The 14,116-nt window shown below is 43.4% G+C and overlaps 1 long non-coding RNA gene across 1 annotated transcript in view; it reads left to right on the top strand.

Annotated features, from left to right (window-relative positions):
• The window catches only part of LOC118971325 (uncharacterized), an 86,209-nt gene extending 78,882 nt beyond the window's left edge, over positions 1–7,327 (top strand). The window contains exon 4 of the long non-coding RNA XR_012128009.1: positions 1,947–7,327. This is a non-coding gene — a long non-coding RNA (uncharacterized lncRNA). The remainder of the gene's footprint in view (positions 1–1,946) is intronic.
• Positions 7,328–14,116: the final 6,789 nt, after the last annotated feature.

Here is a 14,116-nt window from a genome sequence, read left to right on the forward strand (position 1 = left end):
TCAAAATCCTAAAAGCCTTTTTGAAGCAATTAAAATAGCTGATTCTAAACTGTATGTGGAAATGCAAATGACCTAGAATAATCAAAATTGTCTTGAAAAAGAAATACAAAGTTGGAGATCTTAAGCTTTCAGATTTTAAGATTTACTATAAAGCTACAGTTATCCAGACAGTGTGGTAATACTATGGAAATAGAGCAACTGATGTTCTGGTCTGTTGATATTCAGAGAAGGAAAGGATTATCTTTTTAACAAATTAATCTACAAATAGATAACAATTCTAGTCAAAACACAAATGGAATTTGATTAGCTTGTTGTAAAGTTTATTTGGAACAGAAGATGCTGAAAAATAGCCAAGAAAATTTAAACAGATAAAGACAAATATTAAAGATTTGTCCTAGCAGATATCAAAAGCACTTTAAAGCACTAATCATTTGCATAGTATGAGTTGTGTAGAAAGAGAAGAGTCAGTAGGAAAGAGTAGGGAATTTGGACATAAAATTACATGTTTTTGATCAAATCAGTAAATAAATGATGGTTTTGGGGGTTAACTCTTCATTTGGGGAAATAAAACTTTGATACCTAACTCATGCATATGTAACAATATATTCCATAAGTAGCTGAATGCAGAATAGTAAAATGAAAAATAAAGAAACTAAAAAACTCACAAACATAAATCGAATAAGCTCTTACAAATAAATAAGAAAATGCCCAAAACTTATTCTGGAATAAGCAAAGGTTATAACCAGGTAGCCTAGATGAGAAATAGAAATGAACAATAAATACATGAAATGGTCCAGCCTCCTCTCTCCTTTGATGACAAGGTGCAAATTAAAATAGAAGTAAAATATTCATTTTTCATCAGATGTGCAAAAGTTAAAAGAAATGGATAACATCTAGTGTTGTGAGCATGTGGAAAAACAGTACTCTCATGCATTGCTCTTAGAAGAATAAACTGATACAGTCTTTTTTGGAAAGAAATCTGGCACTTGCCTTCTGAAGGGCATACACTTCAAACCCAATAATTTAATTCTGAGTATCTCAGAAAAAGCCATCCACCTGTATGTGAAAACAAACTATATGTCTCAAGGTGTCTAAAGGTGTGTGACAGAGTACAATGGTATGCAAAAATATTTATTAAAGGAGGGAGGATATTGTATTTAATAGTGTGCATTTATTAGAACTGCATTTTACTGACGTGAAAAATAATGTTCAAGGCATACAAATCTGAACACCTAAGAAATGTTTAATAACCTGCAAAAGGATTAAAGTTTGCAACCCTCGTAGATCTAACAGCAGCCACAGAGTGCTGAACTTTTACTTCAGGTGAGGGATTTAGCTCTTTAGGGAACTAGATTGGGGCTGAAGCAAAGAAAGGAACAGGGTTCTGAGGAATTCGGTCAGGAAAGCAGACACAACAAGACCTTGTGTTGTAAACCATTATGGTTGAATTTTCTCTCTCCAAAAAAAGGATATGTTGGAGTCCAGATTCCCATATTTAGGAAGTGGGTTTATTTGGAGATAGAGTCACTGGAGAAGCAAAGAGTAATCAAGTTCATATGAGGTCCTTAGGGTGGGCTCTAATCCATGATTGATGCCCTTATAGAAAGGGGAAATTTTGGCCACAGAGCCAGACACACGTAAGGGGAAGACAGTGTGAAGAGACACGGGGAGAAGAGGGCGTCTACAAGGCAAAGAGGCCTGGAGCTCATTTTCGCTACAAGGCAAAGAGCCCTCAGAAGGAATCGGCCCAGCCCACACCTTGGTTCTGAACATCGAGCCTCCAGAACCACATGGCACAATGAATTTCTGGTGTTTAAGCCACCCAGTTTGTTGGGTACAACTGCTCTATCCGGCTAATGAAGTCAGTCTAAAGTGAAGTAGAATAACAGGCTTTACGCTTCCTGATGTCTTACGCTTGGTTTGCATTTTCTTTTGCCTGCATCTAGAGTTACTTCGGAAAATTCAACACCAGTTCACCTTAGCCAAGTGACAAAGGAACGAAGAATTGTACAGACTTAAGCCAGGACTGCCACGGGCATCAGAGGGAAAGGAGGAACTGAGTGAACCATGTCGGAATTGTCCCCCAGGGACTGGGGAGCTGGGGGACTTACCCACCCAGTCCTGTCTGTCATCGCTTGATAGATGTCTGTGGGGGCATTAAATGTACAGCACCCTGTGGCCACCTGGGGCCTGGGCTGAGCTAACTCCTACAGAGCTGGGAACGCTACTGGCAGAGAAACTGAGATGTGCAGGTACTCAGCTGGGCAGACGTCAGCATGTGAGGTACCGTCCAGTCCGGCGCGTGTGAACGGGGACAGGTTAGGGAGCGGAGCATCAAATCAATAGCATCTCTTTTGCCCCGGGGGGAACTGAATTAATGATAAGATGATGGCGGTAGTATGAAAATAGATGTAGACAGATGAGATCTCCATAGGCAGCTTGGTTGTACGCGGCTTCAAGAGAATTTGTTTGCTCTCAGTCAAAACTAAGAGAACAAAACGAAAACAAATAGGTGTTTGAAAAAGAAGTCTAGTCCACATGTAAAACAATAGTTAAAGGAATTAATGTCCTTGAAAATCTAAAAGGAAAGAGACCATACTTCTGGGTCATGGTGAAATTCTTAAGTAAACTAGACTCTTATTTCCCAATGATGAGAGTTTTTGGAAAATTTAGGAAATTTGGAGTTTATCCTTAGGTATTGGGGAACTTTGAGGTTTTTGACAAGGAGAGGATATTTGAGATTTGTAATATTGGAAAAAAGCTACTCTGGTAGTGGAACTTGAATTTGAAATGCGATGCAAATGGAGAGACTGTTTATGTGATTGTTACACAAATGCAGGTGTGATGAGATCCTGAGCTTTAACTGTGACCAGTTAAGTATCATCCAGATTGAGGAAGGAAGATTGCAATTGATGAAACTCTGTGACTAAGTGCTTCAAGCTGAAGGAGAGGGACTCTGAGGATTCCCCCCAGGTTTCTGTCCAGGTGTGTGGGAGAGCCAGTTGCTGACTCTGAGGATTCCCCTCAGGTTTCTGTCCAGGTGTGTGGGAGAGCCAGTTGCTGAGATACAGAGATGGACTTGCGAGGCTGTGGGTGGCGATGAGTTCAGGTTTGGGCCCATGGAGTCGGTCGCGCAGAAATATAACCCCCCTCACTAAATGCAAAGGCCAGAAAGCCGGAAAAGGTTGCGATGAATCTGAAGGAATTATCAATAGCTTTAGTGCTTTAGAGGGAAGCCCTGTGAACATTTAAAACAGATAAAATATCAAATAGGTAAAACCCTATGAAATTGCTAATAGTTGGCCATTTCTTATCTACATAAAATAGCAATTTCATTAAGTTCCATCGGTTTGCTGGCTTTGGGAAAGAATCTCACCAGGGATCTTAGATTTCACTAAGGAAATAAGGAATTTTGTTAAGTGTTGAAAATAATCTACCAAGGGAAATAAAACAGGTGACAAAATTTATCAGGCCCAAACATCTACATTTTATTAGTTAACTTTCAGGTCTGACTATCCTGTCTCTTGGGACCGGGCAGTGTTGCCCCGGGTGGCCAGCAGGGAGCTCTGACCTGGAAGGTGAGTGTAGTGGTGGGGGCTTACTAGGGCTCAACTTTGGGGAGCTCTGCTGGAAAAACCGGACTGGGTCCTCTCCTTTCTCCCTGTCTCCATACCAGTGTTCCGCAGCTATTACCACAGGGAACACCATTTCTTGAAACTTGAAAGAAAGATCTAACTAAGGACTCCTGAAGTTATCATTTACCTTTCATGTATGTTAAACTGAGGAATTCTTTGTTAGCCACAGGGAATTTGATTACCTTGTTAAAATATTTTGGGGCTTTTCAAATACAAAGTAAAAAAAAAAACATGAAAAGATGTTATTTTTCCTGGGTGACTGATGCCAGGAACATTTTGTTTTGATAAGTTCAATTCTGCTACCACTATATTACAGTCAAAATAGAGTGTTTGACTGAATTATGCATTTCTCTCCTAAGCTACCCCGCTCTCTGGAACTGAGATACTGCCAGTAAAAAATTATTTCTACCTTTCAGATTTATACTGACATTAGTATAAACCAAATGAAGAAAAATTAAAATATATTCATGCAGCTGTTACTGTTTATCACCTTTAATCTTCTGTGCACTTTAAAATATGTGCTTCTCATGGAGAAAGAGAGAGAGATCTATTTTTTGCTTTATGTGAGTATAAAAGTAATTTGTTGCCATGGTGATATATTTTCTCCATCCTGTATTTTCCAAACACAGCCTTTGCTTCAGGTTTTGGGCAAAGAGTCGTTCTCTTTGTCCTCCATTTACAGTGACATGCTCCACTGACCACTTCAGGTCAAGCACAAGCTAGTCTACAAGATCAAGTACCACATTTGACAGAGGTTTTTATTTTTTTGGTGCCTGTATCAATATGAGCCTCTTGACAGAGTCAGGGAGAGGGCATTTCAAATTCCTGAGACCCTTGATTTGCCTGGCAAGTGCTAAAGTGTAGTGTTCCAATTTCCATGTCTTTTCTTTTTTTTTTCTCCAAAAGGACCACTGCTTATTTTAACCCTGGTTAAATCCAACTTAGGCTGCAATCCAATCTTGTCAATATTCTCCCAGCATTACATTCACCAGCCTGCCAGTTGGTACCTTTGATGTTTTTCTATTAATTCTGCTTGTAAAATTTTAGGAGCTAGCAACTTTTCAGTTGTTTTGGAAACAGACAAAAATCGGAGGCCTAATTATTTTCCACTTCAGGATGGTGTAGTGGAAGATATAAAATAAATAGAACCTAGAGAGTCAATGCATAGGCTCAAAGAAATGAAATCAGTCAACAATCAAGGAAAATTGCTTTAAAGACAAGGGAGATTAGGGAAGATGGAGGAAGAGAGGTGCCATCAGAGAGCTGAATCAGCGCACGGTCTGAGGATGCGTTGTCGGTCCGGCGGTGGTGGCAGGAGTGGAAGGGAAATTCGAAGGCGGAAGCAGAAGCGGACTGTGCGAGGAGGAAAGGCAGCAGAAAGCGCAGGAGTTGTGCAATGGGCGAGCAGCGTTAGCTCTAATGTTTGTTAGAACCAAACACCAATATTGATCAAAGCGTTACAGCACCCAAGTCAGGGGTCATTTAGAAGTTCGCTTATATAATCTTCTCTTAGATGGGACAAAAGGCACAAATACACAGCAATAAATCATTCACACATAAGTTCAATGTTTGTTAAACATCTGCCTGGGAGAGGCATTAGGTTAGCCTGGAGGAAGGTAAACAGAGGCAGAGTAATATAAAGACTGAATAAACTGAAAGAGATAATATATGTATACACATAGGAAGGTAATTATACAGAAGCCATATGGCTGTAAGGATAGGTTAGGTTTCTTACAGTTTGGAGGCAGTGGAGATTGCTTTCACTGTGGGGGAGCAGAGACCCAGATTAGTGTCTGAACAACAGGCTGAATTTAGAGAGACACAAAGAGGTGGGAAAGAAGCCCCTCTTTTCCTCTGGTTGTCTGCGGAGGCAGCACCCACCTAACGGAAGTTGCCGAGTGGAATAGAAAGATGGAGTGGGTACTGTGTGGTAGAGTCAAGGCTGAAATAGGATTCTTATCCTCTAGCCCAGATCTCAACACTCTACCCACAAGATCCTCCTAGGGCTGAAGACCGGACTCCAAGCCCCCCTACCCAACCAGCTGGATGAATGAGGACCTCAAGGTTGCCTTAAATGTCCATTTAGAGGCAGGAAATACAGTGGACTGTTTACTTCTGGAGAGAGGCAGCTCACGTGCACAGAGTGCAGAGAGTGAGAGAGGAAATGTGGAACCTGGTCGGGATTTTGCCACCATCAGCACGACCACCAAATATCGATTCAGCAGATGCCAGTTTCTAACAAAATGCCCAACTGCCGGTTCCCTTATGAGGAGCATGGGCACCAGAAAAGCTATGTTTTACCTTCAGAACTCCCTTAGGTGGAGAGCAGAGATTTGGGCTGTTATTTTTAATGGGTGGAAGTAGAAACAAAGAAAAACGGAGCAGATATTCCCTCCCTCCCCTCATGCCTGCCCAAAACACTACGGAAAGTTCTTTCCAAATACCACATGACGGAATCTTCACACTAACCTAATGATATAGGTATAATTGGCTCCACTGTCTGGATAAATAAACTGAGTCTTAGGGGCTAAAGCAAGGAGCTTGCCCAAGATCAGAGAGCAAGAAAGCGGGCAGGCCCAGTGTGAGTCCACATGCGTGATGCCAAAGCCCCTGCCCCACATGTATGTGCAGACTGTAGCGGCCAGGCTGAAGCTACGAAACATGTAGGGAACAACGAGAGGCTAACCTACAGGGGATCTCGGCCAGACTAAGAAAGTAAATCCATTTTTCAGTCAATCCAGAGCTTCCACAGCATTTCCTTTGAGCAAGGAAATAACACAACATGACACACTAACTGATTTAAGGTAAAATTCAGCCCAGAATGGATATAATAACATGAAAATAAGCCACTTGGCCTTTAAAATCTGTTTTAAAAATAATTTTTAAGAAAGAGATTCAGAGGTAAGGAATGGTTCATCACTGTACGGTTTTGCTACTGGTTCCAAAGCATCCCAACCCTCGGTTGCTGAACACAGCAGTCATTCATTACTGCTGCATGTGCCGTTGGCAGGAGGTGGCTGAACCAGGCTGGGCCTGGCTGGGTGGATCTGCTGCTCATGGTGCAGCCACAGGCTGAGGTGGATGGCTCTGCTGCATGTGTTTCTCATCCTTCCTGGACTAGCAGTTCAGACAAGAAATGTTCTCATCTGATGGCTGTGGTCCCAGACAGCAGGCAGAAACCCACAAACCTCTTCAGGTCCGGGATCAGATCTGGCTCACACACCGTCACTTGCACTTCAGTCTGTGGGACAAAGCCAGGCACTTGGCTAAACTCAAAGCCAAAGGGCAGAGAAGTAGACTCCACCCTCTTCCTGGGAGGAACTTAAATGTCACATGGCAGAGGGTATAAATATAAAGAGGGGTGAAGGGGTAATAATGAAATTGTCATCATTATTATGAATCATCACTGTGTAACTACTGAATAGGTTCTGAAGTTATAGATTCTACTTGAGAGATTGCTGCTGTTAGTTAAACCCAATGTTTATAAAAGAATGGGGATGGTAAAGTCTAATCCCCCACACCTGGCCTTGATTTCATTTCCTTCTCTGTGAAATAAAAGGTTTGGACTGGGCATTTCTGTAGAGCCTTGCAACTCATGATTCCAGCTAGGTTTCTGTTCCTCTCCCTCACCATATTGCTTTAACTTATAAACATGTATAAACATAGTCAAATGAAAGTTCAGCTCGAATGTATATTCTATGCCTAATGGAAAATCTTAGGAAAATTCTCAATATTGCAAGTTTCAAGAACTCCGAAGAAATGCTGAAATTACATTTCGATTAGAAAAATTGAACTGTACTCATCACAGACTAATCACAGCTGAGACTTCGAGTCACCTGTATCTAATACATTTTTAATATCCTCCTTAGAGAAAGGGAAACATGGATGGAATGTCATCATTCTAAAGCCCAGCAGTTCAAAATGTTCTTTTGGCAGTTGTGGATCGAGCCGTTGAGCCTTACTTGAAACAGCAGAACGCCAAGAAAATTCATTTTCATCGCTTTTCCCAAACCATCTCCAAACCACAGAGACGCCACTTCTGGGGATTTTCTGGCATGTGAAGACAGCAACGGGAGGAAGCTGAGGCAGGAGTTGTGAGGGACACGTGAGCAGCACGCGTGTTGCTTCGTCAGCAATAGGTGACAGGGACGGCTGAGGGCAACGTGTCCACCACACGCCCGTCTTGTCCCCGCCATGCACCTCTCCTGTTCCTGTCTATCTTCTCTTAATCTCTACTTACTTTGGTGGCAATATAGCATTTAATTTGAACTTTGGTGAATGGATATTTTGCTTGTTTGTATATTACCCAAGTCCTTCAGCCTTCTGGGTTTATTGTGTTCTCTAAGATTTAACTCAAACTGGTTTATACCCATCACGTATATGGGGGAACCCAGCATCAGGTCCTCTAACTCCAGGCATTCGTGGGGTCTTTATTCTTTCCCAGCCATGGTGGCTCTGAGCTCCCACGGCTGCTGACTTCTTGGGCTCCTGGAACACTGCATCCCTGGGTGTGCTTTCTTTTCCATACCATGTTGGTTTGCTGAGTATCTCCTTCCTCCAGTCCTTCTGTCCTGCCCTGAAGTTCCACAGACACGTGGCTGGGGTTAAGTAAATGGCCAAAATGCTGGGAAGGTGGAGGGGTGTGACTTTACGTGTGATACCGGAAATAATGTAACAGTAAGTATTAGTAAGTCCTGTAATTAAAACGACAAAAGGCTTTCAAACGGTTGCGCAGAACAGTTGTCTATAGTCCCTACCCCAAAACAAATGCCAAGTGACTTGAGGTGCACACAGATCATAAAGTACTAAGCCAGAGATTTCTCCTCTAGGACTGCATGTTTCAGCAGCATGAAGCCTTGACCCGGCAGGGGTTCCTTAACCTTGGCCAGCTCAGAAGCTTTGGGAGGACTGTCCTCTTTAAATATGAACATTGCCAGTGCCTCCTACTGCCCTTATTACCCCCATGCCTCCATTCACAGCAAGAGTGGCTGTAGTCATATTGGTTTTTTTTGCTGTTTTGAGAAACATTTTTATTTCTGATACAGATAAATATGATACGTCAGCCACAGAAAAATGAGTAAAGAGCATTCCCAGTGGATAGAATAAGCTGTCCCAGTCTAGATCTGGAGTCAAGGATGCTGGGACAATGCTGCAGAAGCAGCTCAGTTGGTGCCTACAAAGCCATGGCGTGTAGGGGATCAGGCGGAGAAGGATCTGGAAGCGTGCACTGGGTCAAGCTAAGAAGAGCCCTGGGTGACAGGTATTTGAGCTTTCCTTTGTGAGTGATCCCCACCACTCACAAAACCAGTGACCACCCAAACCCATGGTGGGAGAAACCTCTTCATCTTCACAGTTTTGCTTCAGGAGGATATTTCATGACCAGGATGGAGTCGGCCGGGGTGGCCATGTGGGGCCACGAGGACAGAAAAGTCCTAAGACTACTGCAGGAATTTATTTGTGTGCCTAGTGTGTATCATCAACACAGAATTGAAGCATCTTTTTTAATACCTCAGTTATTTGCTGGGCAACTATGAAGACAGGGAGCCTGTGTGATTTATTGTTTCAGTGAATTGAGGAGTATCTCTTGGGTTGAAAAAATCACTGATATTAATTCTGTTGGTAAGCCTCAAAAAAACCCATGAGATTTAAGAATCAGAAAGCTCTTGTCCACTAATATACAGTCATAAAAATACTTTTTCTACACAGTGCTAAGCTTGACTTCAACAGAACTAAGGGGCGTATTTGCCAGAGTGTGTGTCACCGAGTGGCTGTCAGAGCCCCTCAAGACAGTCACAGCCAATATAAAGATCATCATTGATTTTCCATTAGAACCATCTCCCCCAAAATGTCACAACCCTGACTGTTGTTACTGATGAAACCAGTCTCCAAAAAGACGGGGTCTTTCCGTGTTTGGTGTTGTGAAGACAATATATAAGACCGAAAGTGAGTACAGACAATGTGGGCTTTATTCATGGCCAGAGAATGGGGATGCCGGGGTGCAGCTCACAGGTAACTTCTCCACCAGTGAGCTGGGAATCTGTAGATACAGGCAAACTTCAACGAAAAGGTTAGGCATTCGTTAGTCAGGGGAGGCATGTTCAGGTTTTCTATCGGAATGGTGGGCAACTTTTTGTAACCAGCACACCGAGCCTTTCCTTTGTCCTCTCGTGGTCCATTCTGGTTGTTGTCATGGTGATGGTGAGCTATCACGGCATTGGCGGGAGTGCCATTTACCATGGGGAATACATCACAATGGAGTGAGAGGCTCTCTTTGGGTCAAGGGAGGTGCCGTCTTGGATCCTAAGCAGTTTCAGCCAGTCTGGTCCTGAGGGGGACTCCTGACTGCAGGCCTCCTGTTTCTTACAGATAAGCAGAGTTACATTGGGCTGAGAGTTCAGCCAGGACACAGGTTTACACTGGGTAACCCTGTGAAGGGGGAGACTGCCCTGCAGGGGAACGGAGTACACCCCAGTCCATATATTACCTTCTCCACCCAGAAGGCAGCCTCCAGGTCCACTGCATGTTTGTGGCCTGAAGTTTGGAGAGAAATGGAAGGCGTGGGATTATAGAAAGCTTTCACATTCTACCTTGTATTTCCACCTTTTCTGTATTGTTTTTCTTCATACACATAATTGATTTTATAGTAAACATAATATAAAAGCAGCTAAGCAAACTATCCCATTGTACAAAGTTACGCCTCCTGCTTAATATACTAGTGACCTGACCAGGGCTTCTAAAATCAAGTTAAAAAACTAAAGGTATAGCAGCTGTTTTAGACTTATGCTTTGGTACTGCTGAACCATCTGGAGAGGACGTGAGCAGGAACTAAGGAAAGTATAACACAGTGCCTAGAGCACCAGTATATATTCTTTGGTCTATTTCATTTCTCTCAAGAGAACACCTGCTAAGATGAATTCACTTTAATAATTTGATACAATTAGGGGGAAGCTGGGTTAGAGTTGCCTTGTGCCAGATCTACATTTGGGTTCAGGTCACACACCAAACCCTAGAAAAGATTCAGAGATGGAGGCATATTCACTAGGCCTGAGGGAAGATATTCCTACATACTTGTATTTATCCAAACCCTGTCATAGGACTTCACTTATGTTAATAAATTAATACCCATCAATACCTATTATGTAGACAAAGAGACAAGTTCAGACAGGTTGGGTGATTTACTGAAAATCACACAGTAAGTGATGGAATCTTTTCTTAGAATTCTTTTTGCTTCCAAAGTTATGCATTCCCTTATACAAAATGTTCCTTGTTGGTTAAAGTACAACCAGTTAAAGTACAAACAGTTGCATATGCACAGCCCGGCCCAGGAAAGGTGGAGCCCGGACGGTGGCCTCCAAGCCCAGAAGCTCCCTTTTCCGCCAAAGCTCAGCCAGGCAAAATGATCCCCGGAGGCTGGGCTTTGGGATGAGAAAGCGGTTGCCAAGGGGGTGTTATTCATTTTTAATGAACTGGTATGGTTTCTCAGACTGAGAAATAAGCAAACACCCTCACAGGGAGAGAGACGGGGAGGGCAAATGAAAACAGGCTCTTAGTGCCTCTAAAATCGCCTGATGTGATTTTGGTCGGCAGCCCAGGGAGGAAGTGCCTCTCCCGCCCAGTCTTGACTGTGGTCGCTGTGCAACTGTGGGCTCCCTTCTCTGACTCCCCATGCTCCCCGCCCCCTGGGCTCCACAACGGGTGCTCCGCTGCATCTACGGGGAGGAAAGTAGCTACCAGAAAGATTCCAAGTGACTTACTATAGCTAAACACATCCTGTTAGCAAAGCCGGAGACCAGCACATGGAGCCATTTGCGACTGGAAGACGGACGCACAGATGCGGTGGACAGAAGCCACCCGGATCCCGTGCTCAGGACGAGCGCGCTTTCCTCCTCATTCTGCCCCAGCTCACAGCCCTCACCCCGTGTCCCCTGGGTCACTGACGAGGGCTCCGTTCCCCAGCGGCCAGGTCTCCTCTGCCGGGGCAGAGATTTGCGCCAGTCACTGTACCTCCAGAATCTGGATGAAAGGGCTTCTCCCCTAAATTACTTGGAAAATTGTCTCAATTTCCTTTTTCATTTTTGCTGAACGAGTCCTGGCCTTTGGCTGATAGTGTCTAGCCCGACTGGGCCATTACCGGGTGACTCCCACAGGGCCATTTCTAAAAGGCCATTGTGTCGTCTCTGCAGCTTCAACTAGCTGCTAGGATACTTTTGCTTTGAACTTTCTTAGTTTCTTCCCTTTGAAGAGCCCAAGCTACTTGTCAAATTTCAGAAATATTCAGTATATGCAAAATGGAAAATAGCATGATGAAAAATAAGGTGCTCCATATTTACAAACCTGTATATGCTCAATTCAGATATTTTTTTCATGTTATGTTTTCTATGAAGAGGGTCCTTGACCCCCTTAAATCAGAGGGCCCTCTTTAGAGAAAGCAAGCTAAGCTTTTAGGTAAGATCCTATTGAAATTGATCCAGTTGTTATGTATGCCAATTTCTAAAGATTTGACGCAGTGGAATGTATACTGAATGCCGACTAGACGCCGCATGCTTTATTTACCTTATTTCATTGAATTCTGAAAGGAATCTTATCATTTGGCATTTTCCCCGCCTTATTACAGAAAGCTAGCAGTTGCCCATGATCTCCAGTGGGGCTGAGAAGGTGTCCACTTATTCACTGCTCTATTCCCAGGAGCAGACACGGCTCTTGTTATGATAGGCACTTCATGAATGTTTGACACCGACCCTCGGGGACGTTTGTTAACTGTCAAAATGGACTACTTGGAGAAACTGAGGCTCAGAAGAGTTAAGTGATACATCCGAGGTCTCAAGTCATTAACTGGTGGGTCAAAATTCAAGCCAAGCCTGGCCCCCCCTTATTTAGGAAGCATCTGTTGGGAGCTGAACCGTCAGGAACTCTTCCCAGGGGTCACTACTCCTGCTTCGCTCAGCACTTCCGTGAGTCGGGCCACGAGGGACGTGTCCCCAAGCCCGTGTGTGTTTTCTGGGACACGCTGCCTCCCAACTCACAAATCTGGTTCTTCCTGGTGCTGAAGCAGGAACCTTTCCCATGTTGGGCAGAAGTGACTGCCTGGGGACACTCAAGGGGAGTGATCCAGGGGTGGACATCAGACAGACCTCGCCTTCAATGCTTGAATGATAGGTGGTCTTTGCTCTTCTTTCTTTTCTACTTTTGGCAGAAACGATGTGACAGCCCCGAGTACTCTGAGAGCTATTTCGTGGTGGTTTTGAGACCTTTTCTGGGATTAGCTAATGTCTTCTCCTGTGAAGGAAATGGTGTCCTTAAGTCCAGGTGAAACCGGAGCTGAGTTGGGCATATTATTTAGGAATTTGACCAAGAAGATGAGAACAGACTAGCCTGGAAAAAAGCCAACCAAGGACAAAAGGCTGTGGGGATTTGGGCTCATGACAAAATTTGTTAGGGGACACAAATGCCTGAACAAGCAGGTTCCAGGGCAAGAGAATAATCAAGAATGAAGAGGAATGGCAGAGGTTAGGGAGTGGCTACAAATGCAAATGTTAGTCGTGGGGTTTTCCAATATAACGTAACTCTTTGGTTTTTGAATGTAGGCTCTAAATGGCCCAAGTCAATATATAACTCTGTAAACGTTTAACTCCTCTAATGAATTCCTTTTATTTAAAAGTGTATCATTGAGGAGAAAATAAAGTTAATCAGTTAAGCTTCTTTTCTCCAACAATTGGCCTCTGATCACCAGTTTGGAAGTTAACGACCCATGGAAGTTTTAAACTGGAATCTTCCTCTGCTTATTTGCTTGTGAATGGGGTCACTTTACAAGGTCCTTTTGGACTCCTAACCGTCAGCTCCGGCGTCTGCCTGGTGGTAGGCATAGTGTACCCTACAGAGGCTGTTTCCTTGGGTTCTTAACTTTCCCCTAACACTAACTACCTGTCTGACCTTGGGCATGTTTCCTAGCTGCTGTGCCTTAGTTTCCTGTCTTTAAAATGATAAGGGCACTAGAACCTACCTCAGTGATTATCTGTCAGAATGTCATGATCTTCACAACACATAAAGCATGTGGAACAGCGCATGGCACAATAAATGCGTCATATTCAGGGGGCAGAGGCTAACGTGGCTCTATCCCAGAGGACTCAGAGAATGCATTTTGAAAACTTTAAGTGCATGTGTGCTTAGGTAAATGAGAAACATTCATGTCATCATCACGTAATTTTGCATTTTTGTCTGCTTGCTCATTTCCCTCAGATTGCTTGATAATGTGCAAATCTCCCCCAAAGAAACAGGGTTCTGATGTCAGGATCTCTGCACAGACTTTCTTTTGTATTCTTTAATATCACTCAACAATATTTATAACACTTGGCTGTTTTCAAAGCCCTTTCAAAGACATCTCAATCACTCACACGGCAATCCTGAACTCTACATGTCGTTGTAATTCTTCCTTCACAGATGAAAGAACTGGGACTCAAGAAGTGATTTATTTGGCCTCCCTG

Source organism: Manis javanica, chromosome 1, assembly GCF_040802235.1.
Source record: "Manis javanica isolate MJ-LG chromosome 1, MJ_LKY, whole genome shotgun sequence".
Classification (NCBI taxonomy): Eukaryota; Metazoa; Chordata; class Mammalia; order Pholidota; family Manidae; genus Manis; species Manis javanica.